This window comes from Poecilia reticulata, chromosome 6 (assembly GCF_904066995.2).
Source record: "Poecilia reticulata chromosome 6, P_reticulata-male-v2, whole genome shotgun sequence".
NCBI lineage: Eukaryota > Metazoa > Chordata > Actinopteri > Cyprinodontiformes > Poeciliidae > Poecilia > Poecilia reticulata.
The window spans coordinates 19,666,989-19,694,544 of NC_088835.1; the positions used below are offsets into that span (position 1 = coordinate 19,666,989).

General features: G+C 39.6%; 1 protein-coding gene and 1 long non-coding RNA gene across 3 annotated transcripts in view; one reads left to right on the plus strand and one right to left on the minus strand.

Annotated features, from left to right (window-relative positions):
* Positions 1-27,556, minus strand: part of LOC103466047 (transcription factor Maf) — a 52,407-nt gene that overhangs the window by 7,146 nt on the left and 17,705 nt on the right. The gene's annotated exons all lie outside the window — the stretch shown is intronic.
* Positions 9,436-27,024, plus strand: LOC145551985 (uncharacterized). 2 transcript variants are annotated; one of them, XR_014087893.1, is made up of 3 exons: positions 9,436-10,133; positions 11,350-11,901; positions 26,542-27,024. It is a non-coding gene; the product is annotated as an uncharacterized LOC145551985 (long non-coding RNA). The 2 variants fall into 2 exon arrangements; XR_014087894.1 differs by lacking the exon at positions 26,542-27,024 and having other exon boundaries at positions 11,350-11,574; positions 11,695-14,957.

The window sequence follows — 27,556 nt, forward strand, 5'->3', positions numbered from 1 at the left end:
AGAAAGACAGTACAACTCTTCAAAAGTATCCATGCTTCTCGAATGTTTTTATACATTTTGCAGTAGACATGACTTCTCTGAATTTTCAAATGACAATCTCTAAATTACGCCATGCTCACTTTGCATCCAGTCACCCTGGAACCACCTTCAGCTGCGATCACAGCTCCAAGCCTAGTGGTATGTCTGCACCACCTTTGGAAATGAGGAGGCTGAAATCTTTGTCCACTTTTTGGGAATAGTTGAAGAAGCTCAATCATTTTGGATGGAAACATTCTATGAACATCAATTGTAATATTCACAGACCCTCAGTTGTCTGGACTCTGATTTTGGTCATTTGAGCACATGAATATGGTTTGATTTGAACTGCTATAAACTGTTCTCATTCGATATGTTCAATATTTACCTCCTTTCGTCTACCAACCAACTTTAACTTTTTCCCCTATTTCTGCTGGAGAAAAGCCTCTCCGCAGCATGATGCTGCCACTACTATGGTCAGATATGCAAATGCAAATGGAGAATTTGCCATGTGCTTCCTATTTACCATGTCTGTGTGTGACCACTGCCTGAATAATTTATTGGCTCATTTAAGAGAAATTTATTTCAGGAAGCTTTTAACTGGACAGGAGACAAAAGGAGAATTCTCTGGTGGTGAACAAACAGCTTGATGTCTGCGGTGGTCTGCAGTGCAGTGACCGCAGATCTCTGGGTGGGTCCCTGAGTGGACAAGGGAGGGTCCTGCCTGGCTTTCATCCTATCGATCAGACCGTATCGGAATCATCTGATAGCTAATCGATGAGCTACACTTCCTCTCTACGAGCAGGAAGAAGAGAGAATCATGGCTTTCATGAGAGGCGCACCTTGATCCTTTGACCCTGGACTCAACTCGCCCTCTCCCCCCCTCCACGCCACATCGTTTCCTAGTTTCTCCCTCTTCTTTTCCCCCCGTCCCTTTATCGCTCTCTCCCGTAATAACACAGACTGCTCAACGGTATAATAACCGAAAAGTCAGTGTAAACCAAATAACCAATATACTCTGAAATGTTATTTTAATTTGCTGGATTTACAGCTGATTTTTTTTCCCCTTCACTGGGTTTATTTCAATTTAGGCAGTAATTGTTTACGACACACCATTTCATTTTCCATTATTGTTTTTATTTCTTCTTGTGATTAATTTCACCTTTCAGAGAATAATTATGAGAGGATTGATTTGATTATGCCTTTGTTCTGCTCCTATTGGCTCCATTGACTGAAGGAATGCCATGTTGCCATTTCAAGCGGATATATTTAATGATCACAATCAATGTTAAAGCTCTCTCTGGACTCAACTAACCCAATAAATATCTGCCAAGAGGAACTTTACCATCTTACTACGGTAGGCAATAAAAGTCTTACTCTCTGCTCTCCCACCTCCCTTGCTGTCTTTTCATCTTGTCCTTCTGAAGATGGCTCCAGGAATGAAATTGTTGATCAATTTTCATAAAGTATCGCTGGATGCGAGTCAATGGAAATATTGTTTTCTTTCAATATCTAACTGTGTGCTTTGCTTGCAGATTGTTTTTTTTTTTGGAGTTTAAGACTATAATGTAATTCAAGCATCTTCATGGAACTACTTTGGGATTGATTAGCACCATTTAATAATATTGAAAAAAAAGTTATCTATATTGCAGATTTTTAAAAAAAAAATTTTTAGATTATATTAAATGCAACAAAACAGAAAGCTTACTTGTTTACCATTTATTTTCTCCCCTGGTAAAAACATACATTCAAATAAATATTAAATTTTATTGCTATAACATAATCTGACACTGTAAGGTCCAGCTTTTAATCTGATTATGTTCCTTCTGCGGCATATACATTTAGTTTTTAAGAAAATCACCAGTTCAGTCATTTCTTTAACCCTCAACAGACTCTTTAAAATAAATGAAAGTGGAGCTCCTTTTAAATGTCTATTTCTTAAAGTAGATCTTATTTATCAACATTTTGTATGTAAGGGACGCATAAAACCTGCAGCAAGAAACGGACGAGTTACCATAACCACCGTTACATGTTTTTGTTATGTAGGTTTTCTAGTCACAGAATCATTTACTCCCTTTCTTTGACTCTTTTTTTTTTTTAAAGACAGTGAAAGATTTCTGCTAAACACACACACACACACACACACACACTTCAACTCACTGTAACTATTAGCAAGAAATACATGAAAATGCATATCAGAGAAAACGAAATCCCCACGACATGAACACTGGTAAACATCAGTGTTCACATATTTGACTTTGGTTTTAGATATAATTTCACCTGGGAATTAAAAGTTTGATTTTTCACATTTCTTAATGTGAAATTAAGAAATGTGATAAATGTGATAAAAATAAAAGATTATTTTAACATTTTTCTTTTACATATTTTACAAAACTGGCTGTTCTGCATATATTTATGCTAAATATATAATATTTCCCCATTTTCTGAAAATCTAGCAAATTTAGTCATTCACTCACTTCTTAAACAAGAAATCACAAAAAGTGATGCGTGGTAAATGTGGATGTTTTTATTCCCCACCTCGCCTCAGTCTCTCATTTGGTCATTTATAAGTGGCTTTAGAAGCAGCATTTGAATCCTGATTCCTGGCATGCACTGATTTCCAATCAAATGCACTTATTTTCCCCTGTAGATCTGCTTGTGCAATCTATAACTTTCTGTTTTTTTTTCTTTATTGAAGTCCCAACACAGTGCCTTTGAGGAAATACTTCCAGCTCCAAATCCCCAGTGCGTCCTCACTACAAGACAGCGTGACCTTGTAAACCCTGAGTTATTTTACTCACCTATTGTGTGAGGATAGAAAGAAAAGGTAAGAGAAAGGGGAGAAGAGAAGGACTGGGGGAGGCAGGGAAGGGGGGAGAGAGCCCCTGCCTGTCACAGCTTTCAAACACAAAGAAAAATGAGCACTTGGGCTGAAGTACAATTATTAGCCCCTGTCTACAGATTCATCACACCATAGAGAGGCAGGAGGGAGCGAGGGCGGAGTGGAGCAATAGGCTGAGTGGAGAAGCACTGGGAAAAAAAAGAACTGTGAGGGTAACGGCAAAGCTGTGCAGATGAAAAAGACAATGAGGAGGGGAGAAAAGTGCAAGCAAATAGAAATGGGGGCTGTTACACCGTAAACGCAAAATGAAGTATGCAAAGCTGCTGGGGAGCCGCGAGAGTCGAGGGGAAGGGAGATTTTGGGGAAAATAAAAGAAGAAGAAAGAACACAGCAGAGGTAGAGGTAGAAGAAGGTAAAATGAAATAAGAGGATTTGTCAGACCAGTGGTTGGTGGCAGTAATAAAGCCTGCTAATCTGAGGGGAAACGCTTGACTGCTCACACACTAACTCTCTTGACGCCACACTTTACCACCAGGCCAGGCCAAGGTCACACACACACATGCACACGTGTGATCATCCCAATCCAAACACACACATACAAAAGTGGAACAAAGAGGTGCAGCTTACATACGGCTTTGAATCGGGTGTGTTTTGGTGCGATTCTAAACTTTGTACAATCACTTCACCCATCGCTGCAACTCACACGTTCTGTTAGGCCTCTCAATGTTTTTTGTTTTTTTTCCCCTCTCTGTCACTCATCATCTTCACAAAACTCCCAATGCAGCCATGTTGATTTTGAAATCTCATTTTTCTCCGTTTCTTAACTGGCTCCGCGGTGCGGATCAATACCTATCAAAACTATTACATAAATACATCTGTCATGAGCAAGATAGCAGAGCAGCGACGCGGAGTTTCTTGCTGAAGCCATCGTAGGGCGAAAGGAGGGATTCGGTGCACGCTCTCAGAGGACAGTAAGTGTTATTTTGTGTGACCAGGTGTGTCAGGAGCTGCGAAAGGTTGTTATTGAGCCTTGGTAAATGACCCGTAACCTGCAGTACCACACACTGAGCCTCTAAGTGCAGCTTTGTTACTGTTACTGTGTCACTTCCTGTGTTCCTGTAGCTTCCATCTGTGCTTTACATATCTAATAGAAAAAGCTACAAAAAGGTACAAAAATAAATTATTTTTAAGCTACAGCTACACAACAGTTGGGATCCCAAAATCAAAATCAACATCTGCTTAAATAAGGATTCTTTGATGCGATTTTTTTGTATGCTGTTATATTTCATTTGAGCTCTGCTTGCCAGCAACATTTGGCCGTTTGAACACTTTCCCTGTCTTTTATGCTCACACCTGATTTACATATTAGTGACAAAGAAGCTAAATCTCAGGGAAAGAGATGAACACAACATGATGATGCAGAAGGGAAATCAATATCAGCATTATAACAATAATTATTATTATTATTACTAATAATAATAATGTTTACTTAATACCATCCTTGAGTGCTTCTTTTGCTACAGACGATTTCTTTTAAATAATAAAATGCTTTAAAGTGTGGAAAAATGTTTATTTTCTTACAAAATGCCATTTATCATGATAAATGATTATCCCAATGCACACAAACAGGTAAACAAGACATGAGATGTGAAGGGATTTGGAACAATAAGACCAACAAGTATAGAAAACAATTAGTTTGACCTCATGAGTTTAGACTTTCTTAATCTTTTAAATCGGTCTTCATCCACATTTCCACTGCATATTTCTGAGAGTTTCCAAGTTTTTCTTCAGGGTTGTTATACTCATTTTCCATCCAGTTCCAGGTTATTTTTAGTGTTTCCAGCTACAACTACTTAACTCTGAGCTTTGAATCAGTCAGAAAGAAAAGTGTCTCCACCTGAATGAGAGCTGTGTAGACATAACAGAAAACAAATCCAATTTGGATTTTCAAGAAAAATGTCAATTTACTCACGATTTCCTTAATACAATCTGTGAAAATACAGTTATTTTCTTTATCACCCACAAAAAGATTCCCAAAGTACTATTAGATGACAATATGGCATCTGAAAAGCTTACAAGGAAACACATCTATGAAACCTGTGTGACATTTTTGCAGGATTTCTTTTAACCTGTAGATTATTTTTATGCCTAGCATTTCCACTTTTGTCCCTCAAATGTTCACTTTCCTCATTTTTTATTTTACAATTTGCTGTTAATGCCAATGACTAATAAAGCAGCAATATCCAAATAAAAGCTGTGAAGGAGTTTTAGAAAGCTTTAGAAATGTTGATTAAAACACTTGGAAAGCAGATAAAGCAGTTTTCTGATTAGAAACGGGCTAAAGAGAGTCCATGGGTAGAGACAAGACTCAGTTGTGACTCATGAAGTTTGGTTGTTTGATGAGTTAATGAGGTCAGAGCTGTTGCCTTCATGAAACTCACCATTATTTAAGGTAAATGTTACAGTTCAGCATCTGTTTTGACTGAGATGATCGACGTTATTTCAATACCTTCTTTCAAGATGCTAATGTTTAGCTATGATTTCAAAGGTAAAACAGACAGAAACTGTTCTGGTGTTTCATTGCATCTGTCTCTTCTGGAGATACGTTTTTCTTTTTTCTTTTTTTTTTCCACTCTCCAGAATTAGATTCTTTTTCCTCTCACCATCCTTTGGCATTTTTCACACTTCACTTTTTACCGACAACGCTGATTAATGGTGCGATACAGATTTACATGTCATGCTGAAATAGCACAATAACCTGCACGCAGATAATCACCTCATTGAGAAACACTCTGGCCTCTCTCCATTCACAATTACTATTGTGTATTTTATCATAAAACCAGTCTCCAACAATGCGCCTAATGGGCTTATTGGCAGCCGACCAGAACCTGCTTGTAAATAATTCTGATGGTGTTTGGGTCTAATAAATTACACTCAAATATGCAAACACAGTAAAATCATAACAATTTCCAAATGTGTGCATGGGCAGAGGTGGGGTGGTGAAAGGCGAGGAGATTTATGCTGCTTGCAGTCGGCCGGCTTCATCACTCACTCAGCCATCTTCAACTTTTTTCTTTTTTTTTTCTTTTTTTTATTTGTTTAATTTCCAAATGCGATTGCTCCACCACTCCCCCTCTTCTTGCTGATAAATGCAAAGGATCATGGGTAGAGTGGAGCAAGATTAATACGCATAATTTTTTTTAACTGGACAATCATACCCAGCCCCATAGCCCTCTTAAAATTAATAATAAAAAAGTAATGCGGTTAGAGTGCTCTGAGGAGTAAAAGCCATTTCTGCCGGAACATGATGTAACCAACCGCTGCAATGTAAACTGATCCAAGGCAGCATTTTCTTACTGTTTGGATTTGAAAGCCTTTTCATCAAATAAAAAAAATATCATAAATTAAAGTGGTGGCTTAAGAGTAACAAAAGTGGTGTAAGTGTTAGAGTGTATGAAAACAAATTCAAATAACAGTACTTGTAAAAAGTAACCTGTTATTAATAACTATATTGCAAAAAAAAAAAGAGCCGTAAGGATGATTCATCTTTTACAGGGATCACAAGAATTATTTTCTTACATTCAAGAGTAAGAAAATTTACAGTTTTTGTACGTTTTCAAACTGCAACTATGATTAAAACAACAGAAAAACCTCACATGGTGCATGAAGAGGGCTCCAGAAATTGCAAATAAAAAGCCTTTTGCCCTGTAGCATCTGAATCCTTCAGGGTTCAAATTTGTCATATGGAACGTTGAACTAAACTTTATGTTCTGTTTCTCCTTTAGAGAAAAAAAAATGTTTTAGTTATCATGCCAAAATATTTGTTATATATTTCTCAGGATTTTAGGCATAAAAGAAAAAAAGTAAAATCAATACGAAATCAATTATTAAATTCTCTCTTTAAAATTTCACTAGTTAAAGGAGGACCTCTTTATCTAACAGCCTCGTCCCCAACCAACACTGACATGTTTCTGTGTAACTGCATTTGAAATAAAGCTACAGAATGGATCAAACTCTGACATAAAGCATGAACATCACTCTCTTAAAAATGATACAGCTACAATTGTAACTATCATTTATCTCCTTTATCCCTGACATGACTTAAAAAGCCATCTTAGGCTAACTAATAAACTTGGTTTATTTAATAAATTCATTAAATAAACTTATTTAATATTTACTCCCTAGTCATTTGATGGAGAGAACCTCATGTTCCATTTAAGTACACACACGCACACACACACAGACGCACGCAAATAGTGAGACATTTAAAATTAAATCTTAAGCTAAAGTCTAATAAATTTAACATTTGTAGTGCAAACACAAATACAATTATTTCTACAAGTTTATTAGTGGGATTCCTAAGATTCCACTTTTAAAATTGTTGATCAATATATGTGCTTCTTTGATTTGTTTTTTTTTCTTTTTTACACTTTAAGACTTTAAAAAACTTTTCTTTTTAAAAACTGACAAACAGCATATTTGGGAAAGAAAGGCGGATTAAAACTGGCAATCATAACTAAAATAATAATGTAGTCAGTCTTGTGGTGCAGCCTGGGGAGGAATATATTTGCACCATTGGAAGAATAAAAATGTACATTGATGTGAATTGCCTTAGTGTGTACGTTATAAATGGGGGTAGAAGAGTCACCTCTCAAAAACACACTCACATACCTACGAGATTAATTACAAGGGCCGTGAATCACTGTGCAATTAATTAACTCATCGCCAGTAATGAGTGTGTGTGTGGGTGAGTGTGTGTGTGTCACCCAGACAGTCCCTCCATCTCTTCACCTCTCGGCCTGTCCCCCCTCTAATTGCTTCCCTCTCTATTAAAATGCAGTCTGTTGTGACATCACTCAACCCTCCGAGAGAGCAAGGCCAGTGTGCTGGACAAGCCACACACACACACGCACACACACACACTTTTCACAGAGCACAAACTGGGTGGGATTAAAGGAAGATGTGAGACGCTGGGAGAAAACTATAAAGATTTGCCTCCTTGAAAGTGAGAGTCAGAGCGAGTGGAGAGCCAGCAGAGAACAGAGGCGCGCTGAGAAAAATGAAACGCTGATGGTCCACAGGGTGCTTTAAATCCATCGAATCATTCCAGAAAGCTACTGAGCCACTTTCACATCCGATAACTCCCCGTGCTTACACAGGTTTGTTAGTGTCATAACGCTGGTGAGTCACTGACAGAGCAGAAGGAAAACTGTTGGGGTTGTTGTCATTTTTGCTTGATTTAATTTGTGGATTATGTTTGCAGGTTGCAAACTTCATGAAGAATTTCATCAACTTCTAATAATTTCAGTACTTAATGTCTCTTCGGTAGACAGGATATTAACATAATCACTCCGAATGACGTCTGACATAACTTTAGAAAATATTTGTTTCTCATAAATAGGAGAAACAAAAAAGACTTTTTTTAGGCCCTGATGTACAGAAAAAGTTACAGTTCCACATTGGGGTTTATTTAAAATGATTTTAAAAGTTTGTCAGATTTTAAACTTTCTTTGAATGTTAGTTACAAAAACATTTCAACAATAAAGAAATGATTTTCAGGTAAAAAAAAAAAAGCCCTGTTGTAGTTTGAAGGGAAAAAAAATTTAATCTCGAAAAATTAAGTCAAATTGCAACTCCTTAAATTTTTGAATAAACACTGAGCTCCTTAAAGATTTTTTAAATGTTGATTTTTTTTCCACATACTTAAATGCTCCACATCATCAAGTGACTTAATACAGAGACGTAATGTGATTAAATACAAACAAAAGTTTTTTAATGATGGTATATTATTAAGATGGAAGATAATGACCCAGAACAAAGGAAATATTTTTGTTCTTAAGAACTATTTGCACCGCCCTTGCTTTCTACAACTTTTATCAAATCTCAGTGATAACAGCATCTCACATCACTGTCTGATCTATTTTTTAATTCAGCCACATTGGAGGGATTTTGAGCACGAAGGAACAGTTTCAGTCGGCATATGTATGTATTTATCTCGTTACTTTATAATGATCAGTGTGTCTAGAAAGTTTAAATTAGTAAGAGATGTTTTCCTTCTCCCTGGGGAATAAATATATTGTGACAAATGGGGACCATTTTCCTCTGCAACTCCTCAAACTAGGAAAGACAAGAGAAACTGCTATCATGGCAAGGCAGGAGAAGGATGCAAGAAAACAGCTACTGGAGTGAACCTGACCACTTTTACAGTCAGATGATTGTTCCAAAATTTACAATAGAAACTGTGACAAACGTGCTGACTGAGCACCCATGTAGTGTGAGGGTAATATACAGGGAAGAGAGAAAATCTGAAGCTCGCTGTATCTTTGCACTTTGATCCTCCAATTTTCTTAGGTTCAAAAAACAAACTTGCACTGCTTTACATGAATAAATTCTGTTTGGAAAAAAAAACTAAACAGGGATAAATAAATATGAAGGTCCAGAATAAAATTGTTTCAAACTCAGTTACTTTTGACACATCAACCTTGAATCTCTGTTTTATGAAGACGAGGATATTGACTTTATTTCTGCTGCGTTGTTCCTGAAAGTCGCCACGCGAGGAGCAGCTTTTGCGACATGCATGATGATATTCTACAGTATATTAAGAACTGCTTGATCAGATTTCTGTGAGGATGACAATGAAAAACATGACAATAAGTCAGAACTCAGCCTAATGCGTGGCGTTCCGTCCCCCCCGCTCCCTTTCTCTCATTGTCTCCCTCAGAGCTAATCTGATTGGTGAATAAATCATGCTGACATCAGCGTGGATGGAAGTTGGTCCACTCCTCGGCGAGGTGAGAGCAGCGGCGTGCTCCACGGCGATCACGGGGACAGTGGATAACAAATCTCTCTTTTATCATTCCCTGACTTTCCCTGACATTTAAAAAGCTATTAACACCACTGAGATTCACCCTCGTGTACATTTCATATGGAAGCACGTCCCCCTCAACACACACATATGTGCTCGCTTGCTGCTCAGTCACAGGCTTTTTACGCTCTCGTGTGTGTGTGTGTGTGTGTGGGAATAATCTCAGTGATAATGCAAGCCCAAATGACCCCACCAGAGCAGTGAATTATACCTTAATAAGATTTTCACACCTGCCCCTGTTCTGTGAGATTAAAGGAAGGAGATTCAGCGCACCGCCGCTGATACGCTGACATTTTGGGACACTGATCTCCCCCATCAAGATGCAGAACCTCCCTCTTCTGCTCCTTCCAGCAGTTTGCAACAAACGGACGCCGAGCGCGTGTTGTCTTGGAGTGACCGCCTCTGTAAATGGTAATTATCCACCAATTCATTCATATGTGCAGGCTGCATACACTGTAAACACCACCAGCACAATAGCATTTACTGCTGAGCACTGTATTAATTTACGGCCCATTATTGTAAAGCCCCACTGTTACAATGCGAGGGAGCATTTATTGTAATCAGAAGAATGATAGAGACTGGAAACACTGCTAATGTATGTAATGTACCCACAACCAGTCCGCCTGACAAAACCGAACACTGGCTAATGCAGCAAATGACATATGGCCTCGGCGTTTGTTGTTAGCATTTATTAGCCGCGAACGGAGCCCCGAGCGTGAAGCGGCTCGTGGCTAATTATGCTTTACTGTGTCTGCGTGGAAAAAAACAAAACAAAAAAAAAAAGAGAGAGAGAGAGAGAACACATTGGTCACTTTGATCAGCAGGATATTACATGAAACTGAAACTGAGCCTGTGGTTCAGCTGCAGCGTGAGTCATGCCTGGCAGTGGTTCACCACAGATGCAGATAATTTGTTCACACTGCGCCCTAAAAAGTATTTATACACCTTGAACTTCTTCCATTTAAGTCAAGTTATATAGGCACACACTTCACTTTATTTTTGTTGGAATTTTAATGTGACAGATCAACATGAAGTGGGGCGAAATTGTATATGTGGCATTCAAAAGTTTAAAACAATGTGACCTCTTTGGTTAGTACCTTGTAAAAATCACTTTTTGATGTATTTATAGATACAGACATTTTGGAGTCTGCCTCTACCATCTTTGCACATCTAGAGGCAGAAGTTCTTTGCAAAACAAGTCAAGCTCAGTCAGATAGGATGGAAAATGTCAAATGTAACAATTTAAGTCTTAGCACATTTTCACCTAGATCTAAGATTTAAAATAGGCCATAACAGAACACATGATTTATCCTTTAAACTAAATAATTCTGCTGTAGCTCTGGGTGTTTGCATAGAGGCGTTGTCTTACTTGAAAAACATATTTGCATCTTACACATGTTTTTTTTTTTTTACGTTTTGAAAAACACGTACTACTTGCCTTCTTTGTTAAAGTTATGGTGCAGTTTGTGTTCATCTCTCAGTCACATAAAATTCCTCCAAAAAAAAAATCCCACTTTGAGGTTGTAATGCGACAACATACGAAAACGTCTGTACTGTAAATGTATGTTATGTGCAGATGGTCTAAGAATGTTGATGATTATAGATTGAATATAGTTTTTTGTTACAGTGGCCATAGATCTCGTGTTCCTCTGGCATGTTGAGAAGACAGAAGACACGTCTAGAAGAACTGAGACAACCTGAGAGACGCCTCCAGGGAGGAGTTGACTCCTGGTTTAAAACTTCAAGCAGGGGTGAAATAAGTGGTGAATTCGAAGATTAAAAGGGAGAACACAACATAATGGGAGCAAAAGTGGATTGTAAAGTTTAGAAAACATCTCCAAAATGAGAAAAAGTAAGACTAGATGCCCCGTCTGTGAAACACAATCCCGAGGCAGTGAATTCTTTATTCTACATGTGCGTATATGCTCCTCATGCAGTGTTGCAAAATGCATGATTTGTTTCTTAACTGCAGGCTAAGAGCGCGTTCTGGAAAGAGCAGCTGGATTTTGGATAAGTATTGAGTGAATGACAGGAGGAGGAGGTGCAGAAGAAGGAAAGGATCCAAACAAATCATCTTCCACGAGGGTCTGCTGAGCAGAAGATATTACGCTGACGGGGTCTGACGAGCTCTGAGCTGCAATCTGAAAGCTGCAGGCCAAGCAGCCTGCGACTCCAGATAGTAGGTGTTTCTGCTCACATCTGTTTTCATCATGCGTGAGAAAGTTTGGCATTTATTCACATCTCTGTTATTAGAGTTTCCACTCACGCTGAGAGGCGACTGCGTTTATCTTCTCTTATGAACATAATGAGCTCAAAGACCGAGGATGCTTCCCTCGAGTGATGCTTGTTTATGATTCCTTCCCCACTTGACTTTGGCTTTGTCTATCATCCCTCCTGTGTTTGTCATTTTGTATTCAGTGTGTTGTTATAGAGCAGTGTCTGTCCTCTCTTTCGGGGCAGGGTAATGCTCCGGGTCTCACCCCGTGTCCATCACTCTGCCTGCTTCAAGTCAAGCAGAGCCGCAGGACAACTTCCCACAAGAGAGAAACGAATGAATGGTGGGATTTAAAAAAAAAAAGAAAAAAGAAAGAAGAAGCACAGTTTCAGTCAAATGCCCGGTAATAAATTCAAAATGATATCTTACAATATTTGTTGAGGAGGTAGATTCAAGCATTACAACGGAATAATTGCAAACCGCCGTAGGAGCGAAGTGAGAGATCAGTTCAGAGATGGAAAGAAACCCAGTGAGTTATAGGTAAGACGAACTGAGTGAGATGCTGAAGAGAAGAGTAGCGAGACAGACTAGATGAGTTACGGAAGTGGAGAAAGATGGAGCTTTCACACATGGAGACTGTCGGGTGATTTAGGGTGAAAGGACACAGAGACAAGTCCTGCTGCGAGAGGTGATAGACCGAAAGAGGAGTAACAGATTCCCCCGCCACACAACGGCGCTGGCTCTGTCTGCTCCGGTGCATCCGAGCCGCTCCTCTCCCCCTTTATCTTATCTACACCAGCATTCATGCACCACATGTTATGTAGACAAGCACAGCACAACTGCACATCAGGGCCAGATAAAGACTCATTCAGGTGACGGTAGTAAGCACATGTCTTCTCTGTCTGGGATGAAAGGATAAGGAACACATAGAGCAACTATATGAAAGAATACCAAGCGTAGACAGCAAAGAAAAACTAGTACTATACCCAGTTACAATTAGTCAAAGCATAAATTGTGTCTCACACACAGTCAAACCAAAGCAAGAAACTTTTTATGAAGTTACCAGAAACACACCAAGAGCTTGCTCTTATATCTAGGAAAACTGATCCGATCATGAATCACAAATTGAAGGAAATAAACAAGCGTTGCAAGAAAACAAAAAGCTACTTTTACTGTAAAATGTTGTATTTCTTATTTGGTTGTTCACCTTTAATATTTTTGGAATCTGTTAACTCAGTTGAAACTGGAGCATTTGCAATGCAGACAAACTCAAAGGACGAATCTGTTGCAGGAGCACAGTGACTCTCGGATGGGCACAGACTGTGTCGTTAATTCAAAGAAACGTTCAGCAGAAAGAATTTGAGTTTTTATAGTTTTATTTTGCAGTAACTGGGGTATTATGCTCTACAGCAACATCTTTGGTGTGTGAAATACTTTGAGGGAATAAGAAACCAGGATTAATATCACACTAAGTTGTTTTCACTCCCCTGTGCAATTACCAAAGCATAACCATGGTTCTGGGCGGTTCTGACCAGTTTCCGTGTTTGCAGGATTATAACGTTTTTGCTCTCTGACTCAGTTGCAGACATTCCTATGCAAAATGACTCTATAGCATCGTTCTGTTAAAACGCTTGGAATGAACATAGTCATAGTCGTATATTGGAGTCACATGATCTCATTCCCTTGCATTATGTCATAAATTATTGGCTATATTTAAATTATTTGTTCAAGACAAGTCCAAAATGTTCTCAAGGTGGGTGTAGACTGACACGTAGTTGGTAAGAAACGTCCAATGTCCAATTCTCTTGTTTGAATCCAAGGTGTTGGGTACAAAAAGAGAAAAACTGGTGGATGAAATCCCAGACATCCAAACATCACTGACTCCTTCTTAAGGTTCAACATAAATAAACTTAATGACCTACGCTACACGAACTCAGCTGTGTCTAAATCAGTGTAGAAGACACATCCTGACATGGCTAAAATATTATTTCTGAGCACTTTGTAGATGTTTATCTGCTTCTACTTTGTGGGTCAGGATCTGTTGAACAATCAAAGTGCTTGGTGTGTTTTCTAGCAGCCAGCAACTTGTCTCCTTCTGCACTAAAATGTTTCCCTTCCAAGAGCTTCTGCCAATGTTGAGTGCACAAGTTCATATATTGATTTATTATTATTATTTTTAACGTGACAGGGCAAAGGAAACAGACAGAAAAGAGTTGAAAAAAACCATGTGATCAGGTCTCACACATCAACGATTTAACCAGAGTTTATTCCTAACGGAGACGATGCAGAGGGCCCAAAATAATCCAGAGATGGTTCATCAAAACCAAAAACATCATCCTTTGATATTCAAACTGGCATGATGTGATGAACATAAAAATCTTTGCTGTGAATAATTTTAAAGCCCCCAATTATTTTTACTCATGGAAAATTTAGGTTCAAAATAATCTTGATTCTAGCAACATGTTTTTTTCTGAATGGAAGCATTATTAATGTTTTGCAGAGTGGAGGTGTAGACTAGGTATATTTATGAAACTCATATTTATGAAACTCATCACCAAAGATGAATCATCTAAAGGTGAATCACTAAAAAAGCAACTCCGAAAATGAGAAGGGTTTCATCTCAAGACATATTTTTCAATGATTTACTGAGTAGGATGTAAATAATTTTCTACACTTAATTTTTTTTTTTTACATTGTTTTATTATGTTTTATGCCTCATTTCCTGCCAGAAACAAACCAGTTGGTTCAGATTAATTTCACTGCCTGTGTGTTTGTGTGTGTTGCAGCAGCTGCAGGTATTTGTATGGCAGCTTCGTCGCGTCTGTATTTTGGCGGTGTGAGGCGGTCACTAATCTGTCTGACCTTCTGCCTCATTTGCATGCACCGCCCCTCCCCTGACTGAGGGATGCCATGACCTTTATTAGCTAATTAAGAAACATAACAGAAATAAACCTGACAGAGAGGGAATGGACATGCACACAAACACATAAGAAGACATGAGCACACACTCACAGCATGGTCGCTGGCAGAATGAGGATGGCAAGAAAAGCTTGAAGGCTGCTGGGGGGGCGGGGAGTGAGCGGGGGGGTGGGGGGGGGAAGAGGTGTTCCAGTCTGGACACAATTTTGGGATTCATCAAATTACAACTGGAACTACTGGAGATTCCCTGCAATGTAGCAGAATGTGCGCCAACCATGCACCAGACACACGCATCTATACAGAGCAAAGAGTTGTCATCATTACATTTGCCAGCAGACATTCAAGCATTACAGTACTATAGAGGGAGTTTCTCTTAATCACATACTGAGCTCCTTTAAATCTTTGTGTGCTGGAATAAGAGGAAGTAAATCTCTCCCTGTCTGCTGTCTGCTGCCACTTAAGTGTAGTCGTCCTCTTGTTCTCTCCTCCCTCTTCCACTAAGGACTCATAATAAGCTGTTGGACCCCTCAGGCTACAAGAGGATGAGTGTGTGCATATGTGTGTGTGTGTGTGTGTTCTTCCACACCACAAACAGATAGACAGCAGCAGCAAAAATGAGTGTTTAAAAAGCAAAACCAGAATGCAACTTGGAACAGCTTGCTTAAAAAAACCCACACACACACACACACTGAAGAGTTTGCAACAGTGACACCGAAGTACAAAATGACAAGAAGCTCACAACCTGGGAGGAAGTTGTCTTTTTACAGCCTCCTGGTGTTTAGTGTGTGTAACCTGCAGAACGAGCAGATTATCATCTGACATCCACTGTTCTGAGGTCTGGCTGGATTACGCAATGGGCTCGTCGCACAAACCTGCAGATACGATGGAAACGCATGCACACATACAATTAATGCTGACACTTGCGAGAGTCACGGCTGACATACTTATGTGAGCTTTTTTCTTTGCGCTTACAGAAAAGTGGTAGGATTTACAAACGATTGTGACGGTTGAACGGAGTTTCACAAGACCTTTTGTAACAGACCTAATTTTTCAAGCAAAGAATTAACAGCAAGTTATTGGGTCTCCAAAACGCCCACAACCTGTTTTCAGTCTGACTTCAGAGCTGGAGCAAAAAAGGTGAGAGACGATCAGAAGGCGAATGAGAGAAACCGAAAACATTAAATGGATATGTGAAAAGAAAAAAAAAACAAACAAAAAAAAACAACAGAAAAAAAGATTGAAGGGTACAGCCTCTCAGAGCTACAGTGTGTCAGTCTGTCTGTGTCACCATGACAGGTCTGCAACAGTGGGCGAGCCCCGAACAGCTTCGTCCACAGTGCTGCACACAGGGGCTTCACGCGATGACAGACAGAGCCAAGGGCTGTCCTGTCCACTGCAAATCACAGCCTGACGGCCGGCCGGCTTCTCTCCTCGTGTTTTCAACCACCTACATGCACACGCAAAACATGCTCGTGTCGGGTAATTGTTCATGTGACAGCTCGCGCGAGAGTTTGGGGGAAAAAAAAAAAGAACAAAATCTAAGAAAGAGAAATCAGAAATGATCTGATGTTTTCCTCCTGAACACAGAGAGCTTGTTACTGCCGTAAAGTAACAAATCCTCAGTTTTGAAACGTTGACGTGATGTTTTGTGGTGTAAAAACCGCGGTAAATTAAACCTCAAAGTTAAAACGTATTCTTACCTATTATTATTCATAAAGTGGCCAATTATGCTTTTAATCCTTCAGGTGTGCATTTAATATTATTGAGTATATACTCTATGTATGCATTGATTTATGTGGTTTCCCTTTTTATTTTAACCAGTTTAAAAGAAACTTCCAGTTAAAACGAAACAAACCTAAAATATCTGCTTCCTTTGATACAAAGAAGTTAAATTAAGACCTGTCTTCAATGTGAGCCTTGTTCAAACAGCAACAAAAGTCCCATCCACTAAAGGGTTTTTTACTTTCACCAAAGATGTTGGAAACAAGAGGAGGAGGATGAAAGTTGTGCAAATGTCTAACTATTAGTCATAAAGAAACAAACCAGCGTTTGGTGTGACTTGAATTTCTCATCGGTTTCATAGATCTGTTCTGACTGTACAGCATCCGTCGTCATCCAGAGGAAAAGGATGTGTTAATCTGCCCCTAAAGTGACCTTTTGTTTTATTTTTTGATTTATTTATTATCAGGAAAGGTGTTAGGATTTAAGCTAGAATTATGATAAAACTGAAGTGTGTTACAATCACATCTGCGATTTTCATGTAACCCAAAATAAAATGTGTTGAGAAAGGACCTATAAAAATAAAATAATATATAAAAAAGATTTTAAAAGATGTTCCTTTAAAAAAAAAAACAAAAAAACTTATTTACAATGGAAAAACAGAAGAACATAGGATAAAGTAATAACGAACAAGAAAAAAATTTTTTTTTCCTTTCAACAAGTTTGTCCTCACATCTTCACCTCTGTGCTGCGTGTTTTATCTTCGGCTTCCTCTGCCTTTCTGTTTGTTTGTATTGGCCTCTCTGCCTCTGAAGTGTCATTTCCAAGGCTGTGGTTTTACCCTCCCAACATTCAAGTAAACGCTGCTACAAAAAGCTCTGAAGAGCTTCGGGCCACTGTGATCAATCAGGGGAAAAACAACACAAAGATCAGGCTTTTTCTGCTCCATAAAACAGCCTTTAGACTTTAGAGCACCAGCAGCTATTCAGCGCCTTAGATGTCGATTTTATATATTTTTTTTATTTATCTTTCTCAATTTTTCTTCCTCTATGTTTCTAAACATAGAAAGTGGAAAAATAGCCGCTGAATGGCACATGATTTTTTTTTTACACTAAGACCACAGTCAGAACAACAAAAAAACAAAAACAAGCCACAGCTGAAATTCAACACAGTAATGAAAGCACACTCTGTCTCAGACTTTAGATACTCAAACATTTTGTGTAATTTAAAAGGTAAACACCCTAAGTGTTTCCATAATTCCATGTTTTACAAGCTGACATTAGTTTTCATAAAAAGAATCAAAGGAAGTAAAAAAATGTAAGCAGATTAATAGAAATTTAAAATCGATTACATTAATATTTGAATGGTTCGTCATTTGTTCACAAGTGTTTTTGCGTAAAACAACAGCAGCCCTATAAATAAAAAAAATATAAAACATCAATTAAAAAGGTTTTATGCTCTAACACCCATTTATTTCTGAAAGACTTTCTGACTTCATGGCTCCAAAGTCTTCAGTAAACTAAGATCTCATACCTGCTGTTAATCTTTCAAAGACAGCTTTGAGGAGACTCGGCTTGTAACGTTTTCTTTTTGGTCCAATTTCTTGTTTGTATAAAGTACTTTTTTTTCCTTCATCATATTTAAGCTCCATCACTTTGAAGATCATCAATTTTACCGGTGTGCTGTGCTTCCAGAAGGCACGACTACTGCAGTGTATCTTTTACTGATTTTCACTGTAGACGTGGTGCAAAGAGTGAAAGATACCAACATTATTTGTGATAAATCAGATTGATAAGATCGCAATATCCATCTGGGTTTCACAGCAGATTTCACTGAATCAGAAAGCTGCACTAAGTGATGATTTCAAAATCTCTTTGCAGGCTTTAAGTCTGCATGATCTTACACAAGATCCTTAAGAATAATTAGATTCAGTGTTTAAAAATTCCTTCTAGTGGCTCGCGAAAATCGGGGCTAGGATCTGAAACAGCTGCAGAAAAAAGCCCTTTACTCAAACCGTGGACATCTGTAATGTTTGCTTTACTTATAGGCTATAATGTTGTATAAATATTTGATGATTTCCTATAGTAGCAGGGTCCTAAATGGTCAAAGGAGTGCAGCATTACTTTGAGGCTGAAGATCAAGGAGAACCTGCAGTCATGCTTTCTCACATGCACAGGATCATGTATGGCTAGCATACACATTAATAGCGACAATACACACACACACATGCACACTCACGTGCACACGCACTATATAGGATACAGACTCTTTTTCTGTCTTCCTGTGTCTGTGCAGCGTTCGGTTTCACTCCCTCCATGCTTCGTTTGCAGATGTTGATCATGTCCCGCTGAGTTTGCAGAGAGGAGACAGATTCTTTACATCTTTGAGACCACCGCTGCTACTCTCACACTGCGGCTTGTTACTGTTTGACGTAAACTGCAGAAAAGCTTTGACTCTCTCTGCGGAACGCTGCAAACATTAGAAAGCCTCTGTGAGGTTATGATAATGCACTACAAGGCGAGAGGAAACTTCCTTTCCTTGAGCTTTAACTCCTCCTTCGTTGCTTTCTAGAAAACGAGATCACACCGTTTAGTTCAGCATTGTCAGACAATATTTTACAGATTCAAACTTTTCATGGCTACCCCTTCTTTGACCCTAATTTTAAAGTGTGCTGATTTTTTTTTCCGTTTAGAAAGCCTGAAATGTCGTCTAGTGTAAAATATTAAAGTGACCAAGCCAGTGGAGAGATATAAAGAGTGCTTTTCTCCCTATGAGGCGCATGCAAATGGAGGCTGATGTATGATTTTAACCTTTGCTATTCTAACCTCTGTCTATGCCATCTCCTTTACACACACACACATGCGCGCACATAAGCATCGCATACTAATCATATTGATCCACCTTTACAAAGACAGCCCCGTTGATTCCTCCCTCCCTCCTCCCCCTTGGTCAAAATCAGTTTTAGTCGGCAGGAAATTGTCAGCAGAGTCGAACTGTATCATATGTGTCAGTAGCGTTTTTTTTTGTTTTTTTTCCCCCGTCTCTGCTTGTGAGCAAGCCTGCCACGGGTGCAGCTTGTTTTTGCACAAATTAATTTGATAAATGAGTGAGTCGGCGAGTGTTTTCCTTCATTTAGATTGCTTGTCAATGGCAATGTTTGTTTATTTTTTTATTTTTTAAGACAAATTGGCTTCTTGGTTGCAGCGCCGCTCCTCTCTTTGTCAGCTTTAGTGAGAAAAGAAGAGCAGCTGGAGGATGAGCGAGGAGGCAAAGTATAAAAACAAATTGGCACAGAGGGATAAAGTGAGATATCAAAAGAGTGCATGGTAAGGGATGATTGAAATAGACTATCGGATATGCTGCGGTCTCTGAGGTCAGGGTCTATATCACTCTCTGCTTCAGAAAGAGCCACCAAAACAAGAAGCATCAGCCAGCCAACCAATCTGGGCTGCAGCATTGTTCACTATTTGCTGGGAGAGAAGAAAAAAAAAACACATCTCTTCTTCTTACACACACACTAACACAATCACTTCTCACTGTTCATATCTGGAGAGAGAATAGAGCATGTTCCTTATTGTCCCCTTAGTGGTGATGTGGGGGTGTGTGTTAGGCCTTGATTGTTACTGGTTTACATAAGGGTATTAAACTCTAGCATTGCACTATCTATCTGAGCCAGGCAGATATATTTGTGTTGTGGCTCCTTTATGCATTTGTTATTTCCAAAGAGGATTGGGATGCACCAGTGGAGGAGAGGATAGATAGCCTGCTGATATTACCCTCTTCCTCTCTCCCACTTCCTCCTTGTTTTTTTTTTCTTTCTGAAAACCAAACTCTCGCCCAGTTTTGAATGTGCGTGCACGTTATTATCTATGAGTGGTTGTTTGTGTATTGCCTCCAGAAACAAAAGAGGGTAATTAATTAAAGAGGAGTGCACTTTGCCGCCTTTTGTCCTGTTCAACAACTCTAATAGTAATGAGCGTAGAACAATTTAGTGATGTTACTCGTAATAATGGCTGCACTGGTCTGAAATTATGGACGTATTAACGATCTGTAGATGTGCTTAATTTAACCATTAAATACACGCAGATGGAACTGTTTCTGTAGTGTGCACAAGTCAAATCAAGTCAAAGTTTGTTTTAATAGCATGCTATAGTTCTGAAAGCAGAAGAAAAATCTACTGTAGCTATAAGCAGGGAAGAGTAGCTTAAAAAAGATCAACTAAATCAGATCAGCTTCAACAATAAAAGTGAGCATAACAGCATCTCAGCAAATATGACTATTTTCATTTCAAATCTTCTGTATAGTAATTATTTCGATCAGGCACTCTTAAAGTTGTTCTGTACTTTGTCATGCTCTGTACTTCTAGATACAGAAGCAAAGATCTGAATATTTTATAAAATATTGGTGTAACAGATTGTCTCAAATATACATTTGAAGCAAAAGCAGCTTAACAGGAAATGTAGATAACCGATGGGTTGCAGGTTCAAACCCCCGCTCCGTCTGCCGTCAGTCATTGAGTCTTTGGGCAAGACGCTCCCTCTGCCACCTGCTGTCGGTACACAGGGGCCCTGCTGGCACCGGGGTAGGGCACTCCAAAGTGTGAAATGCACCGAGGTGACTGCAAAAAAATTGAGGTTTGTAGGGTTTTTTTGTTTGTTTTTTGCAGAATTCATCAAATGCATTCTACCAAATGCAATTTTTGACTTTTAGTAGATCTTGATATTTTTTTTTCCCTTGGAAAAAATGTTATTTGTCATCTTGAGAATAAACCACCCAAATGCATACAAACCATCTGTAGGTCAACAAAACTGAAAGTGACAAATTTGTACTAAACAACTATTGGAAACAATAAAGAAGGGTGCAATAAGCATGCAAACATGATGAACTAAAATTACCTGGCAGAATCTTTAAAGACTTTTGCTTCTAAAGCATCACTTCTACATTGTTGTTCTTTGCTTAAATCCCGGATCTGAAGCCCAAATGCTTTCTGATTTGCACCTTTAACGTGCACATCTCTCAGAGGACGGCTGTTAGATGGAGAATTCCCCAATCTGCATGTGTCTGTGAGCTTCTGAGCATCAGGCAGGAGAGGTTAAATCAAAGCGGAGTCAATAACTTCATCCCTCCCAGTCGGTGTGCCGCGCTGTGCTGCTGGGAACGCCTGCAGCTTCCCTCTCTGGTTTGTGAAAGAGGAGGACAGGATGGGGGTTCATCACTTTCACAAACACTAAAGGAGAGGAAAGAGAGGAGCTGCTAATACAGAGGATGATCTAAGTGTCTGGCATGCTCACCGAGAGATGCACATTTATCTCCACACGTTGCCCGACAGAAAGGCTTCCTCACTGTGTCAGAGAATGATAATGAGCTAGATTCTCTTTTCTCCCAACCTGAGAGCCCGAGTCCAGTCATGGCCACAGCCCCGGCTAAATCAATATCATCATCCATAATCTTTATTGTGGGATAAAACACAGCATAAATCAGCTCAAATCCTTTCAAACATCCCTCTCTTTAGCAGCCTCCAATTTCACGCAGCACTCTCCTGGGCCAGCAAGGCTTTCTTTTTAGAGCAGAGAGAGGTTGTCTTCCAGCATCTCGGCTCTCTGCAGGACCTGTCCATGCATATATCACTTATCTGTTTAGTGGTTTCTTTTGTGGTTTGTCATCTGCAGATGTGAAAGGGAAGCCGAAGTAAAAAAAAAAAAAAATGCAGCTGTTGGACGATGTTTCACTGTTAAGCCTTTAAGGGAAAAGTTAATTTTACAGAAATGTGATTGTTTGAGTGTGAGCGTGCATCCACCGGTTTTGTGTGTGTGTGTTTTTTTTTCTTCTTTGAAAGTGAGTAATGAGGTTTGGGAAGAAAGCTTAGCCAAATCCTCTCATCAATCTTCGCTCTTTCAATACCAAATCAGCGGGCTAATTCGATACCCAATCGGAGGGCTAATAACGTCCAGCTGAGAGAGAACTCGGATCATGGAGCTTGGGGAATAACTAGCAGGAAGAAAGTAAGAGGAAAACATGTTTGCTTTATTTTTTGAAGATGCTTCATATATGATTTTATTAACTTCAAATTGAAGCTTTGTTCAATGAGAATACCAAACACTTTACATACAGCCCGACTTCCTTTCACTAGTTTTCTCATCCCGAGCTCTGAACAGTCCGTGCACGGATCTGCAGGAGTAACCCAGTCATTGTAGTGTCACAAATCCCGTCTTCCTGACACGCACTGAATAAACTGTCACCGGCGTTATATAGTGTCTCCATAAAGCCTACCATCAAACAGTTACTACCTCCATGGCTTCAGTCCGCTGCACCAACATCACAAACAAATCACCCTGTGGTGCCTTCAAGTGTTTTCAGGTTAGCGTGTGTTGCATGCGGGGGATACTAAAACGTACAGCGCACACATGGCTCCTCTGATACGGTTACACATCCTGTGACCCCGGTGTTGTTTTGCTCATTCGGGATCAACTGTGACCCCCTTCACTCTCAGCACCAGCAAAAAGCTTTCCAGCACGCATCGAGACGCAAATTCAGCTTCCATCTTTTTCTGCTCTGTGCTATAAGCCTCTTCAGTGTTGCTTGTGTTCATTTTTAAGGCGTACGTCACAGGTTTTGCAGACTTGAATTTCTTTTTGTTTGTTTTGTTTATTGTTTTGGGTGCAGATCCGACTCACAGATAAATGTCATATACGACTGTTTTTCAGTGAGCACTTTCCTCATAAAAGTAGAGCTCAGTCCACTTACACTGATTTCAAATACGAACTGATACAATGTGGACTTTTGCAGCTGGGTACGGAAGCGATTGCTAAATCACGCGGGAGGCACCGCGCGTCGTATGAACGGAAGAAACAAATTTCCGACTGAAATGTAACAGCCTCGCAGGACGTTTAATGAACAGTGCGGGAGCATGTGCAGAGGAAATTCCCTTTAATCTTCTTCATGGCGACATCATCTTTTATTGGTCGGACAAAGTGAATCTCAGCCTCTAACCTCACTCTCATAGAAATGACAATTGATTTGCAGGTTATTTCCTGCTTCCTGTGAGCTAATTGAAATAAAGTGGGACGGTAGACTCGGCCACTGCAGCATCTATCAATATTGCAGCTGTGCTGTACGAAGCGCAGCCTCAAGCAGCCCTGCAGAGTGTTTGTTCCATTGCTTGGGTCTTTGCTAAGTGCTCTGTTCCTACGCCTTAAACTTTTTCACATTTCATTACACTACAGCCGCAATCTTTAAAGGTTTTTACAGGGATTTTATCTGGCAGACTGACACGAAGCAGCGCTTCTTTCATGGTAAACGCACCTTCAGGTGTTTCGGGTTACGTCTAGTACGTTTTGCACGCTGAAATCTTTCGTCTGTTTTTGTTTAGAAAGTAATTCAAACTCAGATTGGATGGAGAGTGCCTGTTAATGTCAGTATTCAAGCACTGCCACAAATTCAGCTGACCTGGATTTAGGTCTAGGCTTTGACTGGGCCGTTCTACAACATGTAAAATCCTTTAATCTCGTTTCAACTTCTGCAAGAAGGTCCTCTAAGACATCTTCTCCGTAAACCATGACGTGCTACGCCCACAGCACGACGTTGCCACCACCTAGGGTGTGTTCATGTGGATGTGCAGCGTTCGTTTTCCACCATGCATTGAGTCCCAAAAAATTACATCTTGAGTAGATAAAACATTTACTTTAGCACACACAATGCCGCACACGCACTCGTGCATGCTTTTACGATCATTAGTCACATCTTTTCCCTTAACTTTGATCATGTTGAATGTCCTGCAGATAAATATAAAGAATAGAGCAGCACACATCTGTCCACACATATGCACGGCAGGTGAGAGCAGATAGAAAACAATGGGTTGTTCAGTTAAGTATAGCACCAGAAGAAAAAAAAACAAACTGCAAGAACAAGAGCTGTGTTTTACTTATTTAAGTTGTTCCAGATGTTCTGAACAGCTGGATGTTACACAGATTAAACTTGTAAGTTTACAATAATTAGATGAACAGAAAAGCATGTCTCTTAAATGAACAATTGAGGGAGCCAAATGCAAACAGCATAAAATTTAAATGACTTAAATATGTGTAAACTTTTTCATTTTCTTGAGGTAAAAATAAATATGTATTTTGCTTATGATTTTGCTTTATCTTCTATTAGATCACCTAGTCATCTGGGGCTGAAAGTTTAACACTTTTATACAGTCTGCAGCTCTCCACAGCTGGAAAAATAACTATTATCTGATATAAAGGTCATTTCATCTGCTGCAAATGTTTGGCCTCCTAAAGTTTGGGTATAATCATTATTATATTTTGTTGCAAAGGATAGGAAAACATTATTACTGAGTAATCACTACAATGTTTGAACATTTATGTAAGTTCATGTGGCAGAGACAGCTATGTGGTAAATATAGTTTGTCAGTTCACTTTGTGGCAAATTTTCAGATATTTTCAAAACATTAGTGATAGCCTGACTTAGCTGGAGCTCACACAAATCAGCAATAATCAGCAAAGTATCTTTTATTTTGCTGATTAGTTTTTTTCCACAATTAGAGGCTGCTGCTGGAAAAGGGGCTGCCTCTGTATTTATAGTATGGTTTTGTGACATAAGCAACAAGACATATAAATACGATTCTTGCTTTGTAACACACTGTTCATAACTAACATCATAACCCTGCATGTATATATGTATGTCATGTACCACTTCTGTTAAAACCATTTTTTCAGAATCTCACAAAAAGTAGCTCAGAGTTTTTCCAAACTCATATCTTTGGATCTCGCAAAAACCTGGGTAGATTTTTCTCTTAAAACAACCTAAATTCAATGTATTAAAACACAAAGCAGATAGGAAATAGTATAATGAGGGCATAAAACATTTATTTTCAAAGCAACATAAACTTTAGGGACAAACAAGCCTCTTTCATCCCCAAGCCTGTATTACGCTTCCATTTTCTTTTTTGTAGAATCTGTATTGCATCCAAGACAAAAATCCAATGGAAAAGTTAAATTTCATTTACCTTTGAATCCCTTTTAAAGCATCTGCTTTTCCTCTTCCTCCTTTTCTCTCCCATTGCTGTAATGATTCCAGCCAATGGCTTGCAATGGTTTAATCAAACTCTCGTTAGACTGCAAGATACACTGAATCATCATTAAATCTATCTGCATATTACCTGTGTTGTTACACTTAGCTATGAATCTCATTTGAATCTTATTTAAATCCCTCCTATGAATCTCAATTAAACTTAGATACAGGCAAACAAGCACTGAAGATGTGGAAGCACACACACACACACGCACACACACCCCCACACACCTACACACACACCTACACGCACATGCATGCGCGGACACACTGCACCTGCTGTTATCACTGCCAGTGTTTTCAAACGTGTTCATTTTAATTAATTTGTTTTGATACTCAAGACAAATCCTTATGTGGTAATTAACAATTATATTACATTTAATAAGGACTCTGAGATAATGAAACAATTAGAGAAACAAGCCTTTTAAAAGCCGAAGCTTTGAACTAGCGCGGATGCTTTAATTGTCTTTCAGCGATTTGTGACTTCAATGAGCTACCAGATTGTAAATGTTTCCACAGCTTACAAATCAAACATCCTTTAAAAGCATGAACGACAAACTAACAAACTGCTATGTGGGAACCATGTGAGCTTTCAGAACAGCTGTAAGACATCTTCACACACAAGACATCGCTTTTGTTTTTGCTGTTAACACAAGGGCCAATTAGCAGCCCCCTGCTCTCTGCAAAGGAATGTGTTAGGAGACCTATAGGGAGCCTGCGAGGCTGCAAGAGGCCTCGGGGTTGCAGGAGAATTATCACTTTTTTCATCTTTTTGTCTCTCGTCGCAGATCCTTGCACACACACACACACACACATACCCGGAATCAGCTCGGAGATGCAAGCTCCCCGCTTTTTCCTCTCCTTTAATTTTATTTTTTTTCCCTTTCTGCCCAGGCTTCTTGATCAGCGAGAATCGAGAAGGATCGTCCAAGCAAATGGATGATCCAGAATATTGTGGAATGTGAAGACATCAAACTAACTTACTCAGGCGGTGGGGCGAGCTGAAGTGGACGTGGTTCAATAAACGTATGCATAACCTCCATTTACGGACAAATCGGTCGATGAAGTCCACTCATAACCTTTGATCCCTCTGAACTGAGCTGCGGGCGGAGACCAACTTCTGTGAGGGTGTGCACTTTTAGGGAAAGGAAAAGCAACGTCATCACAATAGATGCTGATCCAAGTCTGTGTTCGGCGAGCGTCAGGGAGACCCAGCAGATTGCTGAAGCATGTGCCGAGAGGGTGTTTGTTTAGCTGTTTATTGTGTGATAATTTAATCCATGACGCTCTCCTTTCCACCCCCTCGTCCTTCTTTCTTTTCTTTCATCACAACGCGGCGCCCCGCTGAGTGGCTGGTAGGTAACAGGCAAACATGTACATGCAGCAAGTCCTGTGTCAGAAGAAAAGAGGGAGTCGTGACAGCGGGGGAAGAAGAAGGCGTATGAAAAGACGAGAATGAGCAGACACCTGTCCACCGTCAAGCTCCTGTCTGTCCAAACGCTGCTCTCTCGTCCTCTGAGGGAAACAATTAAACAGAGTGAATAGTTCTGTCGTCGGGTTTGTCTGTAATTATCTGTTGTTTTTTTTTTTTTTTGGTGTGACGTCGACAGGGACAGCAGAGTGGAGGCAGTAGATAAGATAAGTGTTCTTTATTTCTGACAGAGTCATTTAGCTGCGGATGAAGAGAAGAGAGGAGGAGAGAGTTATAGTTATGGAGCTGTCGGGGTTCGGGAGTGCTGAATGAAATGAGGACTAGAGGAGCGGAGGGAAACAAAGGTGGAGAGAGGAGAGGAGAGGAGAGGAGGGAGGCTTCTGTGTGACCTTGCAGTCAAAGAAACCGGCAGTCGAAGGCGGTGAACCCGTTTCCTCTAAATCACTTCGAGCGCCTTGCAAAAGAATTCACGCTTTT